General features: G+C 41.2%; 1 long non-coding RNA gene across 1 annotated transcript; it reads left to right on the forward strand.

Annotated features, from left to right (window-relative positions):
- The first annotated feature begins 92 nt into the window (after positions 1 to 92).
- LOC128588513 (uncharacterized) lies at positions 93 to 27,400 on the forward strand. The gene is made up of 3 exons (XR_008380792.1): positions 93 to 125; positions 643 to 915; positions 26,899 to 27,400. It is a non-coding gene; the product is annotated as an uncharacterized LOC128588513 (long non-coding RNA).
- Positions 27,401 to 27,718: the final 318 nt, after the last annotated feature.

A 27,718-nucleotide genomic window follows, 5' to 3' on the forward strand; every position in this document is an offset into this window, starting at 1 on the left:
GCAGGGGGCGGGACCTTGCCGAGAGGGGCGGGGCACAGTGGTTGAGGATGGGTGGGGCAGCCGGAAGTGGGCAGGGTTTGCACAGAGGCGGAGCTTTACTGGGCAAACCCGACTGGATTTTAGAGGTTTGTACCATTTAGGGCTTTATTTGGTTTTAGTTTGCTTCTAGGTCTTCTCAAATTGTTAACTCAGAAGGAGACAACTTTGTTTTCTCAGTAAATTGTAATTATTTAAGCTTTTGATTTAAGTATATATTTAGGGAAAAGTTGCCAGGTTTAGTGTTCAAGGTGAGGAGTGCCCAATGTGTTGTAATTTACATGGAAGGTGACCTCATTAAAAAAAAAAAAAGAAAATACGTAGTTGGTGGGTGCCAGTAGCTCAGTGGGTAGGGCTCTGGCCACATACACCTAAGCTGGTGGATTCGAAACAGGCCTGGAGCAGCTAAACAACAATGACAAGTGCAATAACAACAAAAATTATATAGCTTTAGTCTCATAGTATAGTTGAAAATATTAAGTTTGGGAGATAAGCTCCCTTACAGCGACAGTCTTGGAAACTGAAGTTAAGACCGCTATTGTTAGTTTGTGAGCTCAACCATTATCTCTGTTCCTTAAACCCTGGTTTTTGTATTCTCCCTTACAGAATCAAAGCCCCACATGGCTCCACATCTGGAGAACAGGCCTGCCTGGAAAACTACCTCTACCTGCAAGTAGAAATGGAGATATTGTTCAGATTTACCCCATTCAGCTATTCAACACACAAGTGTCTGGAAAGGGAGGCTCAGCCTCCAGAATACATGAGGATTGATGTGGCGAGCTCAAGACCAGCCTGGTGGTTCAGTCTGTTTCTGAGTTACAGGCTGAGCCTAGAAGGTGAATGCCTTCTTGACCAGTGTAATAGCCAGCCAAGTTTATGGTAAGGGCTATTCTCCTGGACTGCTTTTCAGCGCCTGACAGCTTTGTTGCAGTGATTTTCTTTTCGTTGCAGTGATTTTTTTAAAGATAAATTTATTGAGATGTGATTGATATACAATATATGAAGCATATTTAAAGTGTAGCATTTGATAAGTTTTGACGTATGTGTACCCCCTTGAAACCATCATCATAATCAAGTATGTCTATCACCCTCAGGTTTCCACTTACCTCTTTGTAATTTCTTCCTCCCTACTTTCCTTCCTCACCTGAGCAACCACTGATCTTTCTGTTAGTATAGATTCATTTGCATTTTCTAAAGTATTATGTAAATCGAATCACTGTTATACACTCTTTTCATCTGGTTTCTTTCACCCAGTATGCTAGTTTTGAGATACTAAAGATTTATAACAGCTTTACTGGAAATACTCCAAAACTAGACACAACCCAAATGTTCAACAAATGTGTAGATTAACAAATAATAGTACATCTGTATATAGGAACACACTGAGCAACAAAAAGGATTTTCAGTAAAATCTCTTCATCTGCAGATCAAAACAAGAATGCTCTTACAGGCTTGGTGCCTGTAGCTCAGGAGCTAGGGTGCCAGCCACATACACCAGAGCTGGCGGGTTCGAATCCAGCCTGGGCTTGCCAAACAACAAGGACAACAACAACCAAAAAATAGCCAGGCGTTGTGGCGGGCGCCTATAGTCCCGGCTACTTGGGAGGCTGAGGCAAGAGAATTGCTTGAGCCCAAGAGTTTGAGGTTGCTGTGAGCTGATGCCAAGGCACTCTACTGAGGGTGACAAAGTGAAACTTTGTCTCAAAAAAAAAAAAAAGATGCACTTACACTTGATTGACCTCTAGTAGTTGCTCAGTGCACTGTTGCTTGGTGATTATTTTTTCTCTAGTAGTTGTTCCATGTGCAGCTTTGTAGATTCACTGTGTACAGCTTAGTATTTGGCAAAAGACTCAAGGGCACCCTATGCAGATTGCTGGATCTTTTTCTCTGTGCAGCTTCCTTCTGGCCATAGTTAGCCTTGCAACTTCCAGCAGTATCAATATCCCTGATTTCCGATCTCAGCTAAGCTGAGCAAGATTGCTGTGCTCTCACTTTACTGTAATATAGAAACTGCCTCTTGGAAGAACTCTGGGTGATTGTCAGGCTCATCTCATTCATTTCTCTTCTCCAGTTCACAGTCCCGAAATGCTTGTTGTCCAAAATATGAAGACAGTTATTTCATATATTTTATCTGGCTACATAGATTTTTTTTTTTTATTGTGGTGGTCATGGGAGGGGCTTGTTCACTCCCAGTTGCTTCTAATGGTCAGGAGCATTTCAAATATTTTCAAATAAAAATTAAAAACTGACAATTATCGTGGTCAGGGTAGCAATCATTGAATTATAGTAGAGCATCGTTATCAAATGAGTTGAATGAGATAAATTAGAGACTGTATTTTAAACAGTCCTTGGAATCTACCTGTCTGTCTTAGTTCAGATCCTCCTTATTTTGGTGAGAAACTCTTGTCTCAAACCCTTGTCTCAAACCCTCTGTCTTTAGTTTAATTTTCTTCTAAGTGCCAGAACATGGTTTCTAACTTGTAAGATTAGTCCTGTCACTTTGCTACTTAAAATCATTCAGTGGCTTCCAACTGCTTTTAGGGAAAAACAAAAATTTTTTAGTGAAGCTTAGAATAGGTCTTGCATGATCTGCTTCTCTCTTCCACCCCCCTCTACCTATAATTTCCATTTTCCATTATAACCTCTTTGGAAATGCCCAAGAGATGGGCATAAGAAGCAGCTAATAGACTCACTTTCTAAATAAACTTTATTTATTGCAAAATTCTCTCCAACTTTCTATTGTTACTGTCTCTATGCTACTTCAGAGTTCTTTTAAATAATTTCAGTATCCTAATGGCTTTATACTTAGGTATCAATTACTTACATTAAATTTTATGTTTGAGTATCTAGTGTGGTTTCTGTCTCCTGACTGTACCCTGACTGATAAATCAGTAACAACTGGGATGAGAGTTTGATCCCTTGTAACAACTGGGAGAGAGTTTGATCCCCAGGAACCTGTGACAATGCCTAGAGGCATTTTTGGTTGTCATAACTTAGAGGGAGCAGGTGCTGGCATCTATTGAGAAGAGGCTGGCAGGGCTGCTAAAACATTATATTATACAATGCACAAGAAAGCTTCTTACAACAAAGAATTATCTGACCCCAAATGTCCAGGGTTTCCTTACCCATCAGAGAATCCAAGATTAAAACCTGGGGAGAACTGATCCCGGTGACAAGAGATGGGCATAAGAAGCCGCTAATAGACTCACTTTCTAGATGTCATCTCTGGCACAGACCGGTTTTAATGGTCTGTGTGAATGGCCTATGTCAGCTTTTGTGGTGTGGTTTCTGATAGGTCACCCTGGAAGTTGGCAGCTTTGACAACTGAACAAATAACTCCCATCTTTTAGGTCAGGAAAAATGGCAAATCTTGGCCAAACTCAGCTATCATAGTTGTCTTTTGTTTTATTTTTTAATCGATTATAGTTTTTTCCCTATTCATCATTTATTCTTTGATGTCACCCTTCCAGCTATGATGTATGTTTATTTGCTTCTGATTCTAGTTGTGAATTCAATTTTCTACCTTGTTTTAGTTTGTCCATCCTTGACTGCTATTGCTTAAGTCACATCTAATCTACCATAACAACTCTGCCCTCTGCACCCACCTTGAAACTTATGCCCATGTTTTGCAATGTCTGGAACCTTGTATACAATAATAAGCTCATAGGTAGGCATTATCAGGGAAGGTCGGACCATACAGAAGGTCACAGTTTGGAATTTTGTAGCTGCCAGGTAGAGAAGGATAATTATTATCAGTTTCCTAGCAGCTAGAATAAAGAAGAAAACATGATGGGTTACTTGACCCTGACTATCTAGTAAGAAATGTCTTAGTTTATGACAAAAAGATAGACTCTTATTCCTGAGGTCTAAATGTAATTTCCCACAGAGATATTTATTTAAAGACAATGAATAATATAACTAATGCTTTTCTAAATTGTGATTTTATAAGAAACGAATAAAACATTTTCATTTGGCTGGGTTTTATGTTGGCCATTTATGAAGGCCAAAGGCACATTATTCACTTGTTCATCCATCCATCCATCCATCCATTTAGTTATTCAATGAACAACCATTGTGTACTTGGGACTGTATTAGCTTGGGCTGCCATAACAAAGAAAATGGACTTGAGTGGCTTAAAAACGTTTATTTCTCACAGTTGTGGGAACTGGGGGTCTGGGATAAGAGTGTCAGCATGGTTGAGTTCTTATTGAAAGCACTCTTCTTGGCTTGCTAACAGCCTGGGGTCTGCAGTAGTTTGTATTCCAGATGTGGTCTGAGGATGTGCAGCATCGGCATCACCTGGGAAATTGCTAGAAATTCTAGATTCCAGACCTCATCCTAGAACTTCTAAGTCAAAGCAGCATTTTTAATAAGATGCCCAGAGTGAGTCACATGCAGTTTAAGGTTTGGCTTAATTAATGTTTTAGTGGACAGTAGTTGGACAGCGTGCTCAATTACTTTTCTAAAATTATTTTTTATTTTTATTTTTGCATCATGTATTAAGACCCACAGCTCAATTGCTTTTTGAGATTGTTTTAGAAAAAACTTAGTGACTAACAGGAGGGACTCCCTTCTTGCCAGGTCCCAAATTAATTATTTCTTTTTATAGAGCAATGAATATATTGTTCAAAACACCAGGGAAAGTTTAACACCAGCCCTAGTTAACATCTTGATTGCAGCCTGTGGGGGAACCTAAACCAGAGGACCCAGCTAACTCATGCCTATATTTGCAACCCAAATGTAACTGTGTGATAATAAACGGTGGTGTTTTTGAACCACTAATTTTTAAATAATTTGTTATGCTGCAATAGATAATATAATGAGAGGCTTGAAATAAAAAAATTAATATTCTAACAATATGCTTAATGGCTTATTGGGACACAGTAGAATGCACTCGCTTTTTTAGACCTGGTTCTTGTTGTCTAGTGAGGACTGAAGAGCTGATCTGTTTCCCGCTGAGTCTTCTCTGTTAGTTAAACGTGGATTTTTGTCCTTCTTTGCATTCACTGTATTCTGAGTCATACTGCTTTTTATCCCAGACCAGGACTAGGGTGAGGAAAGTGAGAAGCTTAAGGCACAAAATGTAAGGAGGCCCTGGGTGCAACCATTTAACTCACGGTAGTCCTGGCCCTGATTTAGTCAGCAGAGCTAATTTTGTGTTTTGGCTTCTACTCTTATGAAATTATTTGTTTACCTGTGATGGTGTCCTGATGTTTCTCTAGAAATTAAGCTTTGCCTTATGTCCAAGCCTAGATAGATATCCGGTGTGTGTATGTCTTTGTGTGTGGCACATGTGTTTGTATAAGTCCGTTTTTCTATACTTTCTGCCTTGTGTTCGTCTCTTTCTAAGTGCCCCTTACCCAAAGGAGGAAAAGTTGATACGCTAGGCCCCAAGGCATTCCCTGGACTCTGTATTTCATAGGCAGGTGTTATGGACTCAATGTTTAGTGTCTCTCCCAAATTCACATGCTGAAATCATAACCCCCAAGGTGATGATATTAAAAGGTGGGGCCTTTTTGGAGGTGGTTAGGTCATGAGGAGGAAACCATCGTGAATGAGATTACTGCCACGCCTGTGGCTCAGTGAGTAGGGTGCTGGCCCCATATACCAAGGGTGGCGGGTTCAAACCTGGCCCCGGCCACACTGCATCAAAAAAATAGATGGGTGTTGATGCGGGCACCTGTAGTCCCAGCTACTCGGGAGGCTGAGGCAAGAGAATCGCCTAAACCCGAGAGCTGGAGGTTGCCATGAGCTGTGACACCACGGCACTCTACCGAGGGCGACAAAGTGAGACTCTGTCTCTAAAAAAAAAAACAAAAAGGGAGCTTGTTTGTCCCTTCTGTTACAATGAGATTACAATGTGAAGTCAGCAATTTACAGCCTGGAAAAGGGCCCTCCTCAGAACCTGACTACGCTGCTCCCTGATCTTGAACTGCCAGCCTCCAGAACTGTAAGAAAAAGTTTTGTTGTTTATACGTCTCCAAGTCTTTGGTACTATTTTACAACAGCCCAGAATAAGAGAGCCGGGTACTGTGCTTTAAATGTCAGTACTTAAGGCGTGGCGTCTTATTTGTACTTCTATCTTTAGCTGGTAAGCACACCCAAGCAGGTCCTGTTTTTTTAGAACAGGCTAGGCGTATTTCTCTTCTTTTGTATTCTGAATTGTTGTTTTGAGCTGTATAGACAAGATATGTCTGTGTCTCTTTCTTTTTCCCCTTTCCAGGTCTGCAGCTAATTGGTGACATAATGCCATTATTTGTTTTCTCTGCTTGTGTTGGTATTTTAGATTCAGGGGAGGGTGTGGGAAGTTCCATTTAGGTCTCCAGGACTAAGTCACATTTTTCTAACTTCTGAAGGACCTTGACATTGGAATTGTTAGATGATGATTTGACTGTTAATAAAGGGGTAATTTTCTTACTGGTTACTGTCTCTTACCTATAGCTGTCTTGGTTGGAAAATGTGCGTGCAGGAGGGCTGAGTGGTAGGGCAGGAGTTGAGCTTAATACCAGTCTATTGCCAACTAAACCTCACCTTACGTTCCTAAATATTGCTGTTCACTGGTGGGGCCTAGTGAGTGTAAACAGGGAGCTTGGAATTTGGAGTTAGCGCTGGCTGGGACGACTTTGGCAGCAGCTGGCTTAAATTGTGGCAGTACAGCTGCAGCAGCTGGTATGGTTTGGCGAGAAGAAGGGTTCATGTTGGGGTCAGGGCAGGTTTGACTGAGACTGTAGCCTGAACAAGCCTTGTCTTGACAGGGGAGAAAAGTATTTCCTTGAGGCAAGGAGAACCTCTTTAAGTGGTGCAGATTCAGTTTCAAATATTGTGAGCAGGATACATCGGGAAAGAGCAAACCCTTGCTGGGGTCAGAGACACCTAAATTCATAATGGCAGAGCTGTGGCTCATGGGCCTTTTAAGGATGCGTTTTGCTGTTACAAAGCATTAGCCCCCCTGCTTCCCTGCTTTGCCCTTCTAGTCCTTTAGTGAGAACCAATGGATTGTTTTGTTCTCCAAGGAAGATCAAGTCCTTTTGCAGCAGGAAACCAGACAGACACAAGGGATTGTTATTTTTTTGGATTTTTATTTTTTGATACTTTCCTTAGAGTAGTGAAGATTAACTGAGCCCCCAGAATTAACGGGCAGAGGCAAATAAGGTTTTGGTAAGAAGCAGTTGTCAGGTGGTTGCTTTTCCTTGGGCCTCTCAGGATAAAAGAAGACCAACAACAGCCTCTCAAGTAAGTTGCTAAGACCTTGAGTTTCCGTAAGCCGTGGATTTAGTGGAATTCACTGTTATTTAATTTCATAAGCTCCACTCTCCAAAGGTTTAGCATGGAGTGACCAGTATATTGGCAAAACAGAAACCATGGAGAATTTCTTGTTTTTTTCCTCTTGCTTTTTCGGTCTATAACACCGTAACACCAAATCTCTGCTCTTGTCCACAACTGGCAACAGCAATGTAGGAACTGCTTTGTTTTGGGAAATGCCACAGGGGCAGCTGTTAGCGTTTGGTTCTGAATTCCGAAGGGATAGATATGGCCCTGACACTCAGGTATCTTACTGACGTTTTGAGGTTGAAATAATTCGAAAAGGTTGACATTGAGAAATTTCAGAAGGGATGTGGGTAGTATTAACTTGACTTTCGTGGCTCTGAAGGAAAACATTCATTTTGGAGGAAGATCACCAGAGGCTGCGGCTGAAGAAAGCAGCCAGATCCCCCCAGACCTCTGTGCTTACCCTTGAGCTGGCACTGAGCAGAATGGAAGGGGGAGAGCTGTGGGCTCTAAGGTCATCTGATTCTTATGGGAATTTAACAATAAGGGGTGATATTTAGAGTTGTTTTAACTTGTGGGTGAATCGAACTTTTTAAGATGAAAAAGTGGCCTAAATTTCTTTCTTTTTTTTTTTTTGAAACAAGAGTCTCACTATGTGGCTCTCGGTAGAGTGCTGTGGTGTCGCAGCTCACAGCAGCCTCAAACTCTTGGGCTTAAGCAAGTCTCTTGCCTCAGCCTTCCAAATAGGTGGGACTACAGGTGCCCCCCACAATGCCCGCAATTTTTGTTGTTGTTGTAATTATCATTGTTGTTTAGCAGGCCCAGGCTGGGTTCAAACCTGCCAGCCCTGGTGTATGTGGCCAGCACCCTAACCTAACCCTAGGGTTGGGTGCATGTGGCTGAGCTACAGCGCCGAGCCAGTGGCCTATATTTCTAGTAATACTTTTTGCTTTAATTTTTTTTATATATTAATATAGTTAATATATCAGCTGTTAGAATTTGATGGTATATCTTTTTGTGTTATTTTGTGCTTTTGACCTTTGTGTATTTTGTAGTTTAGATGTTATTTTTTGTGACCAGCACATAGTTGGGTTTTTGTTTCTTTAATCCAGTGGTTCTCAACCTGTGGGTCACGACTCACAGGAACTGTATTAAAGGGTTGCGGCATTAGGAAGGTTGAGAACCACTGCTTTAACCCCTCTAACTAATTTTCTTTTAATATGAATATTTAGTTACTTTAAATTTAATATAATTATTGATTTATCTTTGTTTAAGATTACTTTTTTTTTTTTAGAAACAAGAGTCTCACTATGTCATCCTCAATAGAATGTTGTGCTGTCACAGCTCACGGCAACCTCAAACTCTTGGGCTTGAGCAATTCTCTTGCCTTAGCCTCTCTAGTAGCTGGGACTATAGGTGCCCGCCACAATGCCTGGCTATTTTTCTGTTGCAGTTGTCATTGTTGTTTAGCAGGCCCGAGCTGGGTTTGAACCTGCCGCCCTGTTGTATGTGAGGCCCACTGAACTATGGGTGCCACCCTGTTTAAGATTACTATTGACAGTAAACTGCCTGTTATCCAAAACTCAAGCAGCTGGCACAAGACCCAGTCAAAATAATAATCAGAGTCTAAACATGGCGCACCGGGCTGTCAGTAAGCTGAGGCTTCGTGCATCACTCCTTGGCTCTCATGTGTTCTTGTAACAGTTTTAAGTGTTAATATGTGTTATTTGAAGTTAAAAAACATGGTAGTGAAGTTGAAAAGTGTATTGACTGTCATTTAGGTAAAATTGTATACTGCACTTATAAAGCTGTTTTATAATACAATAAAACTATACTATAGTAAGTGAAGTTTGTCTTTATTTGACATATTTGCTTTTAATTAGTGTATTTCGATATCAATGTCAAGTCAGCACAGAGCCAGTCCAGTCTGTGGCCAGCACAGCTGCACAGCTGGTGTGCAGCACAGGGCTGAAGAGAGCAGAGGGCTGGAGTGACAGAGAACCAACACCACATCCCAGATATTGGGTCACACAGCTCCATCTTTCAGCTGTTGCTTGAATTGCATGTACTGGAGATTTGAGGACAATACTCTTATCTTGCTGTCTCAGATGACGTTAAATAGAATATTCCATCATTTTATTAGTCTAGTTACTTCCACGTAAGTCTAAGCTGGATAGTCTGAGCTCAGAATTGTCTACCAAGGTTGCTACTGAAATCAGGGACAGGCGGAAGGAATGTCACTCAGGCTTCAGAGGCCTTTGCTGCAGGGAAGAACTGCTGGTGTCATTGACAAGCACAGGAAATTTGTGAAGCCTGCTTTCATTTTTGCCTGGGAAAGGGAGTTGATCTAGCCTCATGGATCATATTTTGAGGACTAGTGCTTAAAAAGTAAAGTTGCTTCCTGATTATACTCCAAGAGTCCTTCTTGTTCAGCGTGACAGTTGCACAATCAAAGCCATTTCTCACAATGAATACTTCTGAATCTTTGTCTCAATGTCAGCATGCATGTGAGAATATGAGCGCCAGGAGACAGCCTGAGATGAGCAAAGGTGACGCTGGCCAGGACCTGAAAACCAGCCAAGCTCGTGTCTCTTGGAAGTTGCTAATTGTTGGATGATCTGAAGGGAATGCCGCATTGCCTGAGCAAAGGGGAAAACAGAAGGGAGCCACGGGGCTGAGAGGTGAGATGTTAATCAGAGGTCAGGAGGACCCTGCATGAGGGTTCTGTGAAGACAAATCCAGGTGTGGAGCTCTCTGGAATTTGGAAGGCCTTCTCTTGCTTCCCATCTAAAGGTTAGTTTTGTTTGGTAAGAATATACCATGTAAGATAAAACCTTAAGCTCAAACTCTGTAATATAATTGCCAGGTGAGCTGTACTTAACCCCCTCAAAGGAGGAGGAAGACAAAGGCAGAACAAGAAAAAAAAGTGACTCCGGCGGCAACTGTGGTTCAGTGAGTAGGGTGCCGGCTCCATATACCGAGGGTGGCGGGTTCAAGCCCAGCCTTGGCCAAACTGCAACAAAAAATAGCCAGGTGTTGTGGTGGGCGCCTGTGGTTCCAGCTACTCAGGAGGCTGAGGCAAGAGAATCACCTAAGTCCAAGAGCTGGAGGTTGCTGTGAGCTGTGAAGTCACAGCACTCTACCCAGTTGATAAAGTGAGACTCTGTCTCTAAAAATAAAAAAAATAAAGATCATGTTTACAAATAGTGTTTCGAAATGCAAATGATTCATACTTTGACCAGTCTAGCTACTTGTTATTTGTTATTGAAAAGCAGGTAAACTTCTTTGCCTTGGTAAAAATTCTGGACCATCTTTTGCTGTTTCAGTCACTAATGACTTTTCCCTTCCTAGTAAACTTTTCCTTTTATTGTCCCCACCCCCAATTTCTTTTTACCCATTTATACGTTGATCTTTCAACTGCTCCAAGTTTCCTGGTAAAGCACATTCACCTTTATATTTCAGATTTCTGGGAAAATACATAGCCTTTGCTTCAGAACACCTTTATCTTTATTTTGGATTTAGAAGCCATTTCTATTTTCTGTTGAGGTAGGAGTTCTTTGAAAATATTACTCTAGAATTTCACATATTTTCTGTTTTACCTGAAATTTTCTTGCATTTATTTTAGATCTTCAGTTTGGTTTTAACGAGCACTGCATACCACAGGCATGTCGCTATGCCTCTAGATGGCAATGCAGTACCATCAAAGAAATGAATGAGTTTTTCTGCTAGGAATGCACATTCGCTGTTTCTGCTTCTACAAAGATGACCTTCATTTGCCAATGATCATGTCTTCCTCTTTCATTATTTCCCCTTTTGACCCAAACTCGAAGCATTTGATCGCTAATTATATCTGGCATCAAAGTGAAATTTGTAAAACGTCAAGGTAGCTCCAGGGTACTGAATCAGGTGTAGGACACTGCATAGTCTTAGTAGCCATTATATTTTATATTTTTATGATTGCAATAAAGAGCTAGAATATTAAGAATTCCTGGTCTTGGACTGGAATTAGGACACCTATTATAGAAATTGAATGCTGAATAGCACTTCAAATTAGCAGCATAAGTTTAAATATTCACAGTCCCTAGGTAGAACTGATTATTATTTCCCAATTAATACAGATCATTACTTATCCTGAGCATTTTGATGTTTTGCTATTGTGAGAAAGTTTACAACAGAGACAGATTCAAGAAGATGCTACTCAATTTACCATTCCTCTGTTCTGTTGAGTTGCTTAAAGCTCCTGACATGTGCTTGTGATATTTTGCCTGTGAGTTGGATTCCCTCATGAGCTAGTTAACTTTGCTTCTTTCTATGACTTCCTCCTAGACCCTTAACTCTAAACAACCTCTCTGAAAATGCTCTACCCTGGCCTTGAGGGGGATAAGAAGTGGGAATTTGTATTCTCAGTGCAAATCCTTCATCACTAGTGAACAGTCCAGTGAAAGCCTGGCATTCCTGCTGTTATCAAGGTGATTGATGGGCTGAATGCTGGAAAGGTTATGGCCTGTCACCTGGATCGGTGTGTCCCTTTGCATCCCCACCATTCTAACTCGGGCAGGGATCATCGCCCTTGCCTCCCCGCTACTCTCCTTGTTGTCTCTACCCCTTGCCCAGTGCTTTCCTGCTGCAGTGAACAGTCCATATTCTCTAGCTACCCCTGATGACATAGTCCCCAAATGTCTTCATGGTGCCCTAACAATGTGTCAGTGCACAGTGAGGAATTCTTCGTAGTCTAGGCCATGTTTATTGTGATCATCAAAAAAAGGCCACGTTCTCTGGGGAATATTGTATTCCCTAAAAAACAGGACTACTCAATCTTCCCTGAGGAAATGTTGTGTGTTTCATTGTCTGTGCTGTTACCCACACCTGTTCCTGACTCTGGACTATGCGTCTCCCTGCCTTGATCTCACACTCTAGGGATCTTACCAATTCTTTAGCATCTGGCTGTAATTTAACCTCTTCTAAAAATGTTCATCTGTTCTTTACACTGGAAGCACTCTTCTCTTTCTCACTGATAATGCTTTGTGTGTTTTTCCAGTTTTATGGCGTTTATAGTGGTTTTCATTACAGTCATTGGTCCATATGTCTTATCTACCCTGCTGGATTGCAGGCTCCTTAAAAGACAGGGATTTTCATCATATTTGTATTTCTCTCAATACCAAAGCCATAATAGACCAGTAAGACATTTGAAGACATAATGCTTATTAATGTATAAATACAATTCCATTTTTGTAAAAGTACATGTACATAACCAATGTTAAGTGAAACTTTCTCCTTGTAGAATCCTGGCTGAATTCTAAATTGGACAATAAGCATTCTCTTATTTTCAAAAGAGGGGCCAGCCACATCCTGGAGGACTTGCTGTGATCTACCCGACTGGCCAGTGTGCATCTCCATCAACAGCTTATTTAAGCTTATTGTTGAGGAGAATTCTTTGAAGGGAGCGTGCAGTTGATGGGTCTTTGAACCTTACTCACAAGCCAAATGAAGGGAGCCCTAAAAGATCCTCTCGACGAGGCTGGAGGAGGATTTGTAAGCAGGGAAGCCTGGCATTTCACTCTTCTGCTAGATGTTTCCTGAGCAGCACAAATGCACAGCTATGGAGCATGAGAGATTTTACAAGAGGACTGGATGCCTGTGCCCAAGTCTTTGGGGCCAAATGTAAGGAAGATCAAAACTGTGGACTGCCTTTTGCTCGGAAAATTCTGACTTTGATAGGCTGCCTGAGAGAGTGGAGCCGTGGACAAGTGGTAGGGCAAAGGGTATGTGTGATGAAGGTAAGGGGAGTAGGGAGATGTGTGGGCAAAGGTAGGGAGGTAAGAAATAACACTGTGTAGGGTGAGCAATGGGGAAGGAGAGGATCATTCAAACCTCACATTTAAATAAGATTTCTTTTTTTGATACCATAAATATTGGAGCAGGGGAGTTGACGGCAACTGATTGCAACCACTAATTCATGTGACTAGTTCTTTTGGCAGAAGCACTACTAAAAAGGTGAAAGCTTTTTTTTTTTTTTGAGACAGAGTCTCAAACTGTTGCCCTAGGTAGAGTGCTGTGGCGTCACAGCTCACAGCAACCTCAAACTCTTGGGCTCAAGCGATTCTCTTGCCTTAGCCTCCCAAGTAACTGGGACTACAGGCATCCACCACAACACCTGGCTTTTTTGTTGTTGCAGTTGTCATTGTTGTTTTAGCTGGCCTGCGCCGGGTTTGCACTTTGGTGTATATGACCAGCGCCCTATCCACTGAGCTACAGGTGCCATCCGAGAAAGCATTTTAAATTCCACTTCTATTGTTCTGTGGATGTATTCTGCAAGAGTACACAATGATCCTCCTCCTAATTTTACCCTGCAAAACCACCATTGTATTTTAGCATTCTGAGCAATTCCTGGTCAACTTCTCACTATAAATTAATAATAAATTGGTACTTTGGGTTAAGAGTAATGCTTTTGTGAGTTTGAGATCTAGTGGGTATGATGGATCCCATAAAGACTCATCACTTTTGTATGACCAGATAAAATTGAATTTATTAGCTTGCAAAGCAAAGGATATATTCCTTCTGATCTCACCAAGATGTAGATATCTTAAGTCAGAACATTAATCTAGAAAGTTGAGAAGGTCAGTGTATTAGTTATCCATTGCTAGGTAACAAGTCACTCTAGAACTTTGTTACAGTAAACACTTACTCTCTTATAGTTTCTGTGGGTCAGAAATTCCAAAGTGATTGTAGCTTGGTAGATGTGTCTTTCATGAGGTTGCAATCAATATGTAAGCCAGAGCTTCAGTCACTCCAAAGCCTTGATGGGGGCTGGGCTGGAGAATTGGCTTCCAAAGTGGTTTGCTCATGTGCCTAGCAAGTTGGCCCGGGCTAATAGTGGTAGCTTTAGTTTCCCCTCCCTTGAGCCTCTCTACAGGCTGCTTGAATGACATCATGACATGGAAACCAGCATCTCCCCGTAGCTAGACGCCCAAGACAGAATGAGGCAGCACAAAAGAATAAAATGTCTTTTATTTCTGCAGTATTTTGTTCATCACACTGGTTTTTCATGATTCGACAGGGGAGATTACCTAAGGGCCTGGGTGTGAGGAGTACCAGGAGACAATGATTATGGGGGCAATCTTGGAAGGCATGGTGTCATAATCAGTTCACCACATCACATATATTTTTTTTTGTTAAGAGACGGAATCTCACTTTGTCACCCTCGGTAGAGTGCCATGGCATCACAGCTCACAGCAACCTCCAGCTCTTGGGCTTCCGCGATTCTCTTGCCTCAGCCTCCTGAGCAGCTGGGACTACAGGCGCCTGCCACAACGCCCGGCTATTTTTTTGTTGCAATTTGGCCGGGGCTGGGTTTGAACCCGCCACCCTCAGTATATGGGGCTGGCTCCCTACCCACTGAGCCACAAGTGCCACCCCATCCACATCCGATAGTTATTACACTATATTCATATAGTTTATACTTGTTTAAATTGGAATTGTCATTGCTCAGGCCCCATATTCTAAATAAGAATGTCATTTGTTTTTAGTTTTTTCTTATATAGTAGGCTAACTGTTTTTTTCCCCGTGGGGATTTTTTTTTTTTCTGGCTCTTGACCAAATTTTTGGCATAAGAAATTATAAGAAATCATAATTTCTCTCTTGTTTAAAAGCACTTGTGATACATTTGGGTTTGGTCTAAAAGCCCCTGGTTATATGTCCCTGTGTCCTCCATTTCTCATTTTATTCTTTCTTTGGCTAGCAGTGAGATTCCATGGATTTAAAAAATCAAAAGGAGTATTTTCAGGACTTCATGTAGTGCAGTTTTTAAACCTATAAATACAGTTTCTGTTTATGCATGCCTTCTGAAGTGTTCAAATCAGAATATTTATGTAGTGTTATTCCTACACTCTCAGGAATGTATTACAGAAATTATTAGCATTGAAGAATTCATTGTTTTTCCTGACAGTAACATCTTTGCTTCATCATTCTTAGAGGAAATTTTTTTGACAGCAGTATTTGTGTTCTATATCTGGAAATATCTATAAAATATATTCAATTCGCTGAAAATCTCAAAGGAAGAGTTGCTGTGATAAAATTTTTGATATAAATATTTCACACTTCTAGCTGTGGCAGCAACTCCACAACTCCAGGGGGGAAAAAGTGAATAAGTGCACATTTATACATAAAACCAAAATTCCTCAAATACACATATACGTCTACATATATATATGTATTTGTATATATGAGTGGTGACTTCTCTTTCCAGAAGATAAGAGGAAAGATCTTTATTATAACTGTATTTTCTGGCTTTAGAAACACATTTCCCGGGTGGCGCCTGTGGCTCAAGGAGTAGGGCGCCAGTCCCATATGCCAGAGGTGGTGGGTTCAAACCCAACCCTGGCCAAAAAAAAAAAAAAAAAGAAACACATTTCCCCTTGCAGGTATGGTACAAGGATAACTTTCTCACTGACTCTTTATAGTTAGAACAAGAATTATATTCCCTTAACTATTAGTCTGTGCGATTGCTGACTCAGATTTTGCAAATGTGACTGGCAAAGGTGAGAGAGGGGGCCTTAGGAAATGTTGCTGTGAATCTAGGGAAATGCCTGCTAAAGCCAGAAGGTAAATTGTTCAAGACCCAAGGTCCTATGGACAGCAAAATACTTAGAAATACCAGGTTGAAGGGCCAGACATGGTGGCTCACATCTGCAATCCCAGCATTTTGGGAGGCCAAGGTGGGAGGATCACTTGAGGCCAGGCATTCCAGACCAGTCTGAGCAAGAGGAGGCGGGACCCATGTCTATAAAACAGAAAAATTAGCTAGGCATGGTAACATATGCCTATAGGCCCAGCTACTTGGGAGGCAGAGGTCAGAGGATAGCTGGAGCCCAAGAGTCAAAGTCACAGTGAGCTGTCATACAGCCACTGGCCTACATGACAAGAATGAGACCATGTTACAAAAAACAAACAAGGGTGGTGCCTGTGGCTCCGTGGGTAGGCACTGGCCCCATATACTGAGGGTGGCGGGTTCGAACTTGGCCCCAGACAAACTGCAACCAAAAAATAGCTAGGCATTTTGGCGGGTGCCTATAGTCCCAGTTACTTGGGAGGCTGAGGCAAGAGAATTGCCTAAGCCCAGGAGTTGGAGGTTGCTGTGAGCTGTGATGCCACAGCACTCTACTGTGGGCGATAAAGTGAGACTCTTGTTTTAAAAACAAACAAACAAACAAATAAAAAAACAGAAAAAAAGAAAAATTTAAAACCCCCGAACAAACAGCCCTCACCCCCAAATTTCAGAATCATGTAAAAAGAATTGGGCGAAAGCCATCAGAAAAATTGGGATTACAGACACATTAGCATAATCTCTTGGACCCAGCTAGATGATAATTACTGCATAATATAAAACATTAAATGAATACTTTCATGTGACTCAGTGTATGAGATTTGGAGAAAGAGAAGGTTTGAGAGAGAGATATTTGACAACTGAACATAATGAGCTTACATTTGAATTGATGGTCTCCAGTTCATTGACTTGCTAAACTGAGAAACCAGACTACAGATGAGTTGAAAGGGTGTTAGAAGTTTCTCAAAATAGCCTTCTTTTACTTTTTTTGAGACAGAGTCCCACTATGTTGCCCTTGGTAGAGGGCTGTGGCATCACAGCTCACAGCAAACTCAAACTCTTGGGTTTAAGCGATTCTCTTGCCTCAGCCTCCCAAGTAGCTGGGACTACAGGCGGCCGCTACAATGCCCAGCTATTTTTTGTTGGAGTTGTCATTGTTGTTTAGTTGGCCGGGGCTGAGTTGGAATCTGCCACCCTTGGTGTATGTGGCTGGCGCCATAACCATTGTGCTATGGGCACTGAACCTCAAAATAGCCTTCTTAACTTTGTAGCTGCTTTGTGGTATGCAGGGTGGATCTTAACTCAGATCTTTACTTTAAACGAGCCTACCTAGCCAAGAACTGAAGCAATAAATTGAGTCTCAAGACTGCAGTTTTCCTTGGACCCTTCCCAACTGCAGTTTGGAAGCAGTATTTAATGGCAGAGGAGCAATATCTTTGGAGTCAGACTTATGGTTGAATCTGGTGTGTGCCTATTGCTAGTTCTGCTGTATTGGAACAGCTGCTTAATCTCAAGTCCCAGTTTTCTCATCTACAAATGAGGGATGATAGTACTTAGTGCTGGCTATGTAATTTGTAAGAGCCAGAGCAAAATGAGAATGCTAGGCTCTTTGTTCAAAAACAGGAAGAAAGTGCTATGAAAGTATTGATACATGAAGGTTTTTCCTTTAATAATACTTTATTACTTTTTTTTGCTTGCTTTGTTTTTTGAGCCAAGGTCTCACTCTGTCACCCAAGCTATAGTGCAGCGGCATAGCTCATGGAAACCTCAAATTCCTGAGCTCAAGGGATCCTTCTGCTTCAGCCTCCTGTGCAGCTGGGACTACAGGTGTGCGCCACCAGGCCGGGGAATTTTTCTTTTTTCTTTTAAAGGTGGAATCTCAGTCTGGTCCTCCCTTCCTGCCCCTAGGCAATCCTCCAGCCTGGGCCTTCCAAAGTGCTAGGATTACAGGTATAAGCCACCACACCTGCCCTGTGCTTTATTACTTTTAAAGTATAATGATATAATGTGGTAAATAAAATCAAAATTTTAAATGATTAACATGAATTTCACCATTCATGTTTATATTATATAATGTCTATATGTATTATAAATGCAAATATAAGGGCATTAACTTATGTGGAATCAATTTTGCATAGCTCATAAATGCATATGTATTTCATTTTTAACAGAACTTTGTGGGAAAAAAACTGCACACACTTTTTATTTCACTTCTTTAACATGCACATTCTACCAACACTCTCTGCTGTAGCTTATCTATGAATCAGGGAGGATTGAACAGTGGGTTACCTTGTCTTTCTCCTTTTTTCTAAATCATCATATTTAGTGATACTGGGAAGTAACAGGAATGAGAAAGGATATGATAGGGCTCTTTGGTCATTTGTGTTTGTTAGACACCATTACCCTCTTTCTGCATTCCAAGCACTTCTTGGTTTGGTCATAGATGTGTAGTGTGGAACATGAGCACAGAATTTTGGGGAACCCACTATGCATTGGATTTTAGTGAGACTCACAGTGAAAGAAGCCATGGAAGCTACATGCAAATGGGGTGGCAAGTTACAGCTGCTCTGTGCACTTATCTCCTCGGCTCATGCACTGCTCCCTGTCCCACTAGAATTCCTTACAAAACATAGACTCAAAGATGAAATTACTAAGAATTTCAATATCTTTGGGAGGTGCCTGTGGCTCAAGGAATAGGGCGCTGACCCCATATGCTGGAGGTGGTGGGTTCAAACCTAGCCCCGGCCAAAAACTGCAATAAAAAAAAAAAAAAATTTCAATATCTTTAACAGCACAGCTTTCAAGTTCCTTCTGCCCCTCAAATCTCTCTCCATTATCCACTTGCCACAGTCCTTCCGAGTTCACCATTAGAATGTATTCCTTGGTGTTAATGTGCGTCCTGTTTGAAAACACTGGAGGTGAAGCTACTGTAATTGAGCCCAAAGTGGTTTGGTTCAAGCCACTTAAAGTGCTTAAGGAAAGAAAAGGGCAAGATTGTTTTGGGAACCATTCTGCCTCTGACAATCATGTTTAGTCAGAATTTAGTAAAAGAGATGGATTCCTTTAGGAAGGGACCAGGAGGAATCAGTGATAATTCTGACTGACTTCCTTTGTTTCCAGGATTTTGTAATGATTTCTCCAAAGGTCAACTTTGAAGGGTTGAGAGTCAAATCAGAAGCTTAGTTGGAGGCAAATGGTTAATGCTAGGAAGAACTTAATTAAGGCTTGTTTTTGGCTGTGTAAGTCAGGGGAGGGGTAGAAAGAAGCCCAACCATTTGTAAGACCTTGGCCAAGCTACTTCTTGGAGACTGTTTGGCCTGAATATTCTCCAGAGTATATTCTGCCTTCTGAGTTCTCTAGGTCGATGACATTGTGTTTTTCTCTTCTCCTTTTCACTTATCCATCTGTGTGTATCTTTCTACCCTTGGGGCCTTCCCAAACAGGCACTACTGTAGGGTGGCTTATTAGTGGGCAGAGAGTACCTAGAAGGTCTGGACTACAAGTTCTACTTATAAATTCAACCATCCTATTTGGGGGAAAGCGTCTGAAAATACAAATAAACTTGGAAATGTAATAGATTAATTAAATAATTACCACTTGATATCTACATACAAAAAAAAAAAAATGAATCCAGACAGATCTTGCACTTTTCACTAAAATGAACTCAAACAGATCACAAACTTAAATGTAAAACTCAAAACTATAAAACTAGAAGTTAACACAGGAGAAAATTTAGATGACTTTGGGTTTAGCAATGACATTTTAGATATGAAGACAAATACATGATCTATGAAAGAAAGAACTAATAAACTGAACTTCATTAAAATCAAAAATTTCTACTCTGCAAAGGATACTGTTAAGAGAATGAAAAAACAAGCAATAGTCTGGGAAAAAATATTTGTAAAAGACATCTGACACAGGACTGTTATCCAAAATATACAAAGAACACTTAAAACTCAATGATAAGAAAACAAACCTGATTAAAAAATGGGCCAACTGGGCTTGGCGCCTGTGGCTCAAGTGGCTAAGGCACCAGCCACATACACCTGAGCTGGCAGGTTCAAATCTAGCCCAGGCCTGCCAAACAACAAAGACAGCTGCAACCAAAAAATAGCTGGGCATTGTGGCAGGTGCCTGTAGTCCCAGCTACTTGGGAGGTGGAGGCAGGAGAATCGCTTGAGCCCAGGAGTTAGAAGTTGCTGTGAGCTGTCATGCCACAGCACTCTACAGGGCGATAGTTTGAGGCTCTGTCTCAAAAAAAAGGCCAACTATCTTGACAGACACCTCACCAAAGAAGATACAGAGATGGCAAATAAGCCTATGAAAAGATGCTCCATATCAAATATCATTAAGAAAATGCAAATTGGCTCGCTGACCATAGCTCAGTGGTTAGGGTGCTGGGCACATACACCTGGACTGGCTGGTTTGAACCTGGCCTAGGCCTGCTAAACAATGACAATGACAACAACAAAAATAGCCGGGCATTATGGCCTGTAGTCCCAGCTACTTGGGAGGCTGAGGCAAGAGAATCGCTTAAGCCTAAGAGTTTGAGGTTGCTGTGAGCTATGATGCCATGGCACTCTACCAAGGGTGACAAAGTGAGACTCTGTCATAATAAATGCAAATTAATTTAACAACGAGTTACCACTCCAAACCTATCAGTATGGCCCCAATTCAGAACATTAACAACACCAAGTGTCGGTGAGAATGTGGAGAAACAGCCCCTTCATTGGAGAGGAGATGCCATCTTGGAAGACAGGTTGACAGTTTACTATAAAGCTAAGTGTACTCACCACACAATACAGCAGTTGGACTCCTTGGTATTTGTCCAATGGAGTCAACAACTTATGTACACACAAAACCCGCACATGAATGTTTGTAGCAATGTTATTTGTAATTGCCAAAACTTGGAAGCAATCGAGATGTCTTTTAATAGGTGAATGGATAACTAAGCTGAGGTATATCCAGACAATGGAATGTTGTCCATACTAAGAAGAGATGAAAGCCATGAAAGAACATGGCGGGAACTTAGGTGCACCTTACTCAGTGAAAGTCTGAGCAAGCTGCATGCTGCACAGTCTCAACTATATGACACTTTGGGGAAGGCAGGTCTGTGGAGACAGTGGTGAGATCAGTGATTACCAGGGAATGGGGGCAGGGGAAGAGACAGGTAGGTAGAGCACAGAGGATTTTTAGGGCATAGAAATTCCATAAAATGTGGATACAAGTTAGTCTGCATTTGTCCAAACCTATCGACTGTATAGTACTAAGCCAAGAGTGAACCCGGGCGTAGGCTGTGGACTTTGGGCAATAATGATATGTCAAGGTAAGTTTATCAGTTGTAACAAATGTCCCACTGGTGGGGGATGTTGATAATGTGAGAGGCTATTCCTGTGGGTGGGCAGGGAGTATATTGGGTATCTCTCTACCTTCCTCTCAATTTTGCTGTGAACCCAAAACTCCAAAAAATAAACTCTGGAAAGAATAATGACCACAACCTCAAAATTACTATATTTTGTTTTCTTATGGGCCAGCCCCTTCCTAAGGGCTTTATAATTATCATCTCACTTATTTCGTTCTATTATCTTTTGAGTTAGGATGTTCTTATTTCCATTTCACGGATTTAAAAACTAGCATCTAGAGGATAATAGTTGAGTCTTATTGCCTTGGTGAAAAATAATTTCTTAGTGTATTGTTCAGTTATTGTGCAGTGATTCATCTCAAAAACTCAAGCATTTGAATGTCTTACAAAGCCAAGTATTTATATATTTTTGCTCATGGGGTTGTGAGTAGGCTGGTGCTTTGCTGGGTTTGGCTAATATGTAGGTCATTATGGAAATCTTGAGATACATAAAAATCAAGAAATGTAAAACCTATGCATATGGAAACAAATGAAGCCCTCCCAGAAACACCCGTAAGCCAAGCAAGTTGACGCTTGGCTTCTCCTTGGATCAGCATCTACCTGCATCTACACAGCAAATCACAGAAGCACAAGCCAAACTATAAAAACACATTTAAGGTATCTGCTCATGTCACGTCTATGAGCAAACATCGCCAGTATTTTGGGAAAATATTGCACCCACAGTGAGGAGGTCTCTACGAAGTGACAGGGAAAAGGATGTAGATGTAATAAGTATGTATTACTACAGGAGAACATTTGGGACCAGTAGTCCAATCAGCTTCCAGTTATGAGCAGGGATTGAGAGGAGGGTAGGGACAGAGAGAAGGTAACTGTGATGTGTGTTGCACAGCGTGGCAAGTGCAGGGCAGCAAGAGGGGCTCAGGCCAGGTGATGGGCATGCTGGAAAGGAAAGTGGTGTTCTCTCACCACTTTATTCTAAGCCCAAGCTAGTCTACTTTGTAACTTTATTTATGACCATCCCAGTAAATAACAGTACCATTCAGTGAGAACAATGGCCATACAAGACCCTGGGGTTCATTTTGAGTCATTACAACCTAGAGTTGTAGTGGGTTAGGGTTTTTGGTCACTGCCTATTCTCAGTAGATTTTATGATGTTCATTAAAATCCTGGCTCACATCTCCTTTATTGCAACACAGATAATATTCTGAGTAGGTTTCTTAAAACTCCCGCTGCTCATAGCAACAAGGATGCTTCTTAATTTAAGGGCTATTTTCTGGATCAGAGTCCAGTCACTGGTTCCTGTGGGAGTTTGACAAGACTGTTTCTGGGAAAAGGCTGCCATATTATTGTTCTCAGACAATATGAAGTTATAACAGCATTAATATTAGTAGCATTTCTTGGACTTCTAGTTTGTAGGTTGGGGGAGATATTTTAGCCTCTATAAGGAAAGGAAGGTTGAGATTGAAAAGTGGAGTCGGAGCCAGATGAAAAAAAGGGCTAAGATTGGCTTTTTTCTTTCTTTTTTTTTTTTGAAAGAAGCTCTGACAGCATAAGAAGAAGGGATCTGAGAGAAGGTAACAGACAGAATGCAGAGGCACTGACGTGGAATTTACTGTGATGTTTTAGGCGAGAGATGGTAGGAACATCACGTTCTCATTCCTGGGGCACCATTTTCAGATGCCCTTCTGAGACCATCTGTTCCTGACATTCTCTAGCACTTCCATTTCCAAAACAACAAAATTCTGGAGAGCTTTAGCTGGAAGTTCCATTTGATTTTTAGATTTATGCTATTTTTTAAAGATGTTTCCTAAAATGCCTGGCAAAGTAGGTACTCTGTGTTTGCTGAATTAAAAAAAAAAAAATTGCCTTTCTATGAGCAAACTGCTTATTTTCTTTCTCTCTTTCTCTATCTGTTTTGGTTGTTGTTTATATGAAAACATAATGTACCCTGTAGTATACTTCAGAAGAAAGAAGGCTCGTTAAGACTCCAGTCCATAAGGGGTGAAGACATGCACTTGTTTTCACTTGCTGTAAAGGCCAAGTACCAGGGACGGGAGGAGTCATGTGCTGTGTAAGAGGCAGATTTGCAGAAAGCTGTTTGAGCACAGCCAGAATCACACATGGAGCCCTTCCCTTCAGGCTAAAGCAAGATGTTCCACACCATACACAGGTCAGAAGGGTAGAGTGTACCTCTTCTGTCTTATGTAACTTATTCAAGGGCCTGGGGCCAACCCAAACCTGAAACATAGCAGAAAGGTCTTTTTCTAGACCCTCTCTCTCATTTTAAAGGTTAGCCCTCCTCATGCCAGCACTGCTTATTGCACGCTCAGTGGTCCAGCTTTCCTTTGGGGTTCCTGGCTGGGTCCAGCGTGCAGGTGCTCCTGCACTGGGTTAAGGTCTACTGAAAGGTGTTTATTATCTCTCTATAAAAGAGATGCAGAGTTCCCATATCGACGTGGGCTCCCATTTCAAAGGGTGTATTTTTCTCTGACACTTTTTCTCCTTCCTTTCCATCCCTGAGTATGAGTGTGCGTGTGTCTCTTTCAACCATCTGTAGATTTTGACCATGCCTTAGTCCATTTGGGGTCAGAAGATCATGGACTGGGTGGCTTAACAATAATAACAAAAACTCATTTCTCACAGTGCTGCTGGCACCTTGGGTATCTGGTGAGGGCCTGGCTTACTAGTTCATATAAAGAATTGCCTGTCATCTCACTGTGTCCTCACATGGCATAAGGGACAAACAAGCTCCTTTTGGGTTTCTTTCATAAGGGCTCTAATCCCATTCATCTTGGCTCTGTCCTTGTGACCTAATCACAGGCCCTCTCTCCAAATATTATCATCCTCAGGATTAGATTTCAACATATAAATTCAGTGTACAGCTGACTAGTTAATCACATATTGGATGCTGTGGGAAAGAGGGCTCTGTGCTCCAATTTTGAACTTCGGTAGGCCTTGGGAAGTTGTAGTTTTGTTTCTGCTTTAATACCTTGCTTCAGCTTAATTTTTTGAGTTTTGCTATGTAAACTAAGAACCCACTCTTCTGGAGCAGAGTCACTTATATCAGCTTCACAAAGGTTAGAAGAGTGTTGCAAAGCATAACTTTGATAGCCTGCTCACATCTCTGGATGTGTTTTGGGAACTGAAAGGAATTCTAACTGATGAGCTTCCACATGAGGTCAGACAATGAGTTTGTGAACGTATCCTAGAGAAAGTGCTACATACCTTGTTGGTGAGTATCACTATGGTCACCTTTGAGGCACTCCCCTTAGGAAGCTGTGCACCAATGCCAGCACCTAGTCCACCGTTCAAAGCAATTTTGAGCACTTTTTCTGGAATGGCCATCAGAGCTGTCAGTCTTATGCAGTCTGGCAATTAACTTCATGAACTCCTTCTAGAAAAAGTGCTATATACCTCATTGCTGAATACCCCTATGGTCACCATTGAAGTACTCCCCTTGGCCATCTGGTGACTGCAGTGATATTCAACAATGAGGTAAGTGTGTAGCACTTTTTCTACGACTAGTTAGCAAACTTAACTGTCCAACCTCAAAAGCCAGGCGTCCTCCAACTGCGGCCCACAGGCCACATGAAACGGTGTGAATTGTATTTGTTCCCATTTTGTTTTTTACTTCAAAATAAGATATGTGCAGTGTGCATAGGAATTTGTTCATGGTTTTTTTTTTAAACTATAGTCTGGCCCTCCAATGGTCTGAGGGATAGTGAACTGGCCCCCTGTTTAAAAAGTTTGAGGATGCCTGTCATGAACCAATACTCTATCCATTTCATCTAATCCTGTGGCAAGATCCAATCTCTAGCCTGGTCCCATGCCTAGGTGCCATTTTTTTCTCTTACATTTAGGCTGAGCTGTTCTAATAGATGTCTTACAAGCTGCGTGAGACTATACTCTTCTGGCTCTTCATCACCGTCTCAGAAACAGAAGTCATTGACTATGGCATTGGGAAATGGAAAGTGAAGCTAGTGACTTCATTTTTAGTGGCAGTTTGTGTGTGATGGGAAAGTATTTCAAGATATTAATCTATGTACCCCAGAGGTCATCTGTCGAATTCTTTCACTTATGACCTATAAATCTTTTCCCTCCCCTGGTCCCCTTAGACAGACATGGATCACCCAGAAACACGGAATATAAATACTCTGTTATTAGTTTGAAATATGTTGGTAGCCTAAGTAGGAATGATTTGAAAGCATCCTTGCAGTTTTTCTAGCTAAATGATGTCATGAGTGGGGAAGAGTAGGAGAGGAGGGACAGGATGTGTACCGAGATGAGTGTGCAGTGGGGTGGTGTTTCTGAGGCAGGACCAGAAGCTTCCACAGTCCATCCATTAGAATGAGTTCAAAACACTCAATGACCTGTTCCATTCATTCATGATAATATTTGCTGTTTCTGGAGCTCAGACCAAATTCCCTGAAGAAAGCTTTAGCCTCTCAACCAGTAGGGCTTACTCTTTCCAATGAGCTTTTCCTCAATTCACATATGGGGCAAGGGTGCCCAGTTTCGGTTTATATAGTTTATGGCTGCTGAGGATACAGCTCAAGGGGGTCAAAGTCTCAGGCTGCCATTCACACTGACTTATTCTTAAGGACCCAGAAATTTGAGCATTTCAAATGGTGCCCTTTTCTTTCTAAGTACGTTGTAAATTACCAAAGGTTGAGCTGGCACAGAGATTATTTACATTTCTGTTGTATATCCATTTGATAAATTCTGTCCTTTTTTCTCCTTTGTTGGTTTAAGGTGGTACATTTCTGGCTCAGTTACCATAGTTTTCTTACTGCAATGTCGTGTGCACGAGTGGAGGAATGATTATTACCATAACTCTGTAACTCAGCTCTCCCAATCCGTTGCTAGTGAAGCCAACTTAAAGAATGGCAGAAAGATGTGTTATGTTAACCTTACCAATGAAGATCCTATTTCTTAGACAATATAAATAAAGGAAACCATCCCTATGCTAGTCTTAGGGTATAAGAGTGACTATAATGACAAACTCAGAGGAAATAAGCCTACTACAGTTCTACTGAAGTTGAATGAATCTCTTAGCAGCTATTGTATTCTTTTATCTGTGTTGAAATCAGGGTTTTCAATGCCAACCTAGGCTAGCCTATCTATGGGGCTATTCATTCATTTCTATTGAATTACAGTCTTATACCTTCAGTAGACTGTATCTTCCTAAAAATATCAAAATGGGTAAAATCTTTCCTGGGAATAATAATTAGTAGAAGAGTATTTTGGGGGATAGTGATCCCATGTATATGAGTTGAACAACCCAGATAGTCTCAGAATTTGTCCTCAGATTGGTAAGTAATAGAGCAGAATAAACATTTAGGCTAGGCCAAATTACTACTGATTACGTAGTAGTCCTAGTTCTCTTCATCAACCAGGAGGAAATAATTTCCCATCTCTAACACTTTATTTTGTACTTGAATTAATACCAGGAGTGGTGGTGATGGTGAAACGATCTTTGTCTAAACAAAAATAAAAAGTAACCTGACCATCTAAGGAGAACGTAAAGAAGTTGTTGAGACTTGTTTTATTGATTCGTCTGGAAAACTTTAGGCCGTGGTTCCAGAGCGCCTTGTTATAGCATCTTACTTTTTTCTTGTTTTCTTCACAGTTATGCCATGGTTACTACGTGGAGTCTTAAAAGCTTCTATACACCACTCTTCTAACAGATGATCCAAAAAATAATAAAGGCAAGATCATGCTGAGGAGCACTCAGATGGAAAATTAGGCTTTGCAAATGAACATTCAGTTCCAAGAATATCGGTAACAATGGTGAAGATCTGGACAATCTTGTTGATCTTTCCTGTAGCTTTGGCAGAGAGATGACAAAAAATGGGATTGAGAATAAGAAATAAAATTTTACAAACTTGTAGAGAAAGACTGACAATTATACAACTATGGTTAGTTTGAGAGTTAGAATTGACTTTAAACCTGTCTTAATTGTCTAATTAGAGATAATAATCAATAGCAGGTAGTGCCCTTACTCCTGTGAACACGCTTCTAAGGCTGACATTAGATGTCTGCCTCTGTAATCAATACAAAACATGCTGTCCAGGCTGATCTCAAGCCACTGTCACCTCTGTAATGAATAAACATTTCCCAGGAGCGCTCTGTGAGGTTGGAAGTCTGCTCTTCTTGACTGGCACAGCTGTTCATTACTTAAATGAGCATGCAATTCATCTTTGTGCTCTTGGTTTCAGATTTCGAATGTGGTCTCACAGTCTCTGACAAGGGACAGAAAACAAATATTGCTTGTAGAATCACTGAAAAATGGTAGAATAAGGAAGGCACATATGAAGTTTTTACTCTGGGCAATAACTTCAGACACTGAAATATAGGGCTTGTTCTCCCTTTCTTCAGAATCATTTTCCACTCAGGATGCCTGAGGACAAAGGCGATAGATTACCAACGTCTAGATGAAATGTAGGATC

The sequence above is a fragment of the Nycticebus coucang genome, chromosome 6, assembly GCF_027406575.1.
Source record: "Nycticebus coucang isolate mNycCou1 chromosome 6, mNycCou1.pri, whole genome shotgun sequence".
In the NCBI taxonomy this organism is placed as follows: Eukaryota; Metazoa; Chordata; class Mammalia; order Primates; family Lorisidae; genus Nycticebus; species Nycticebus coucang.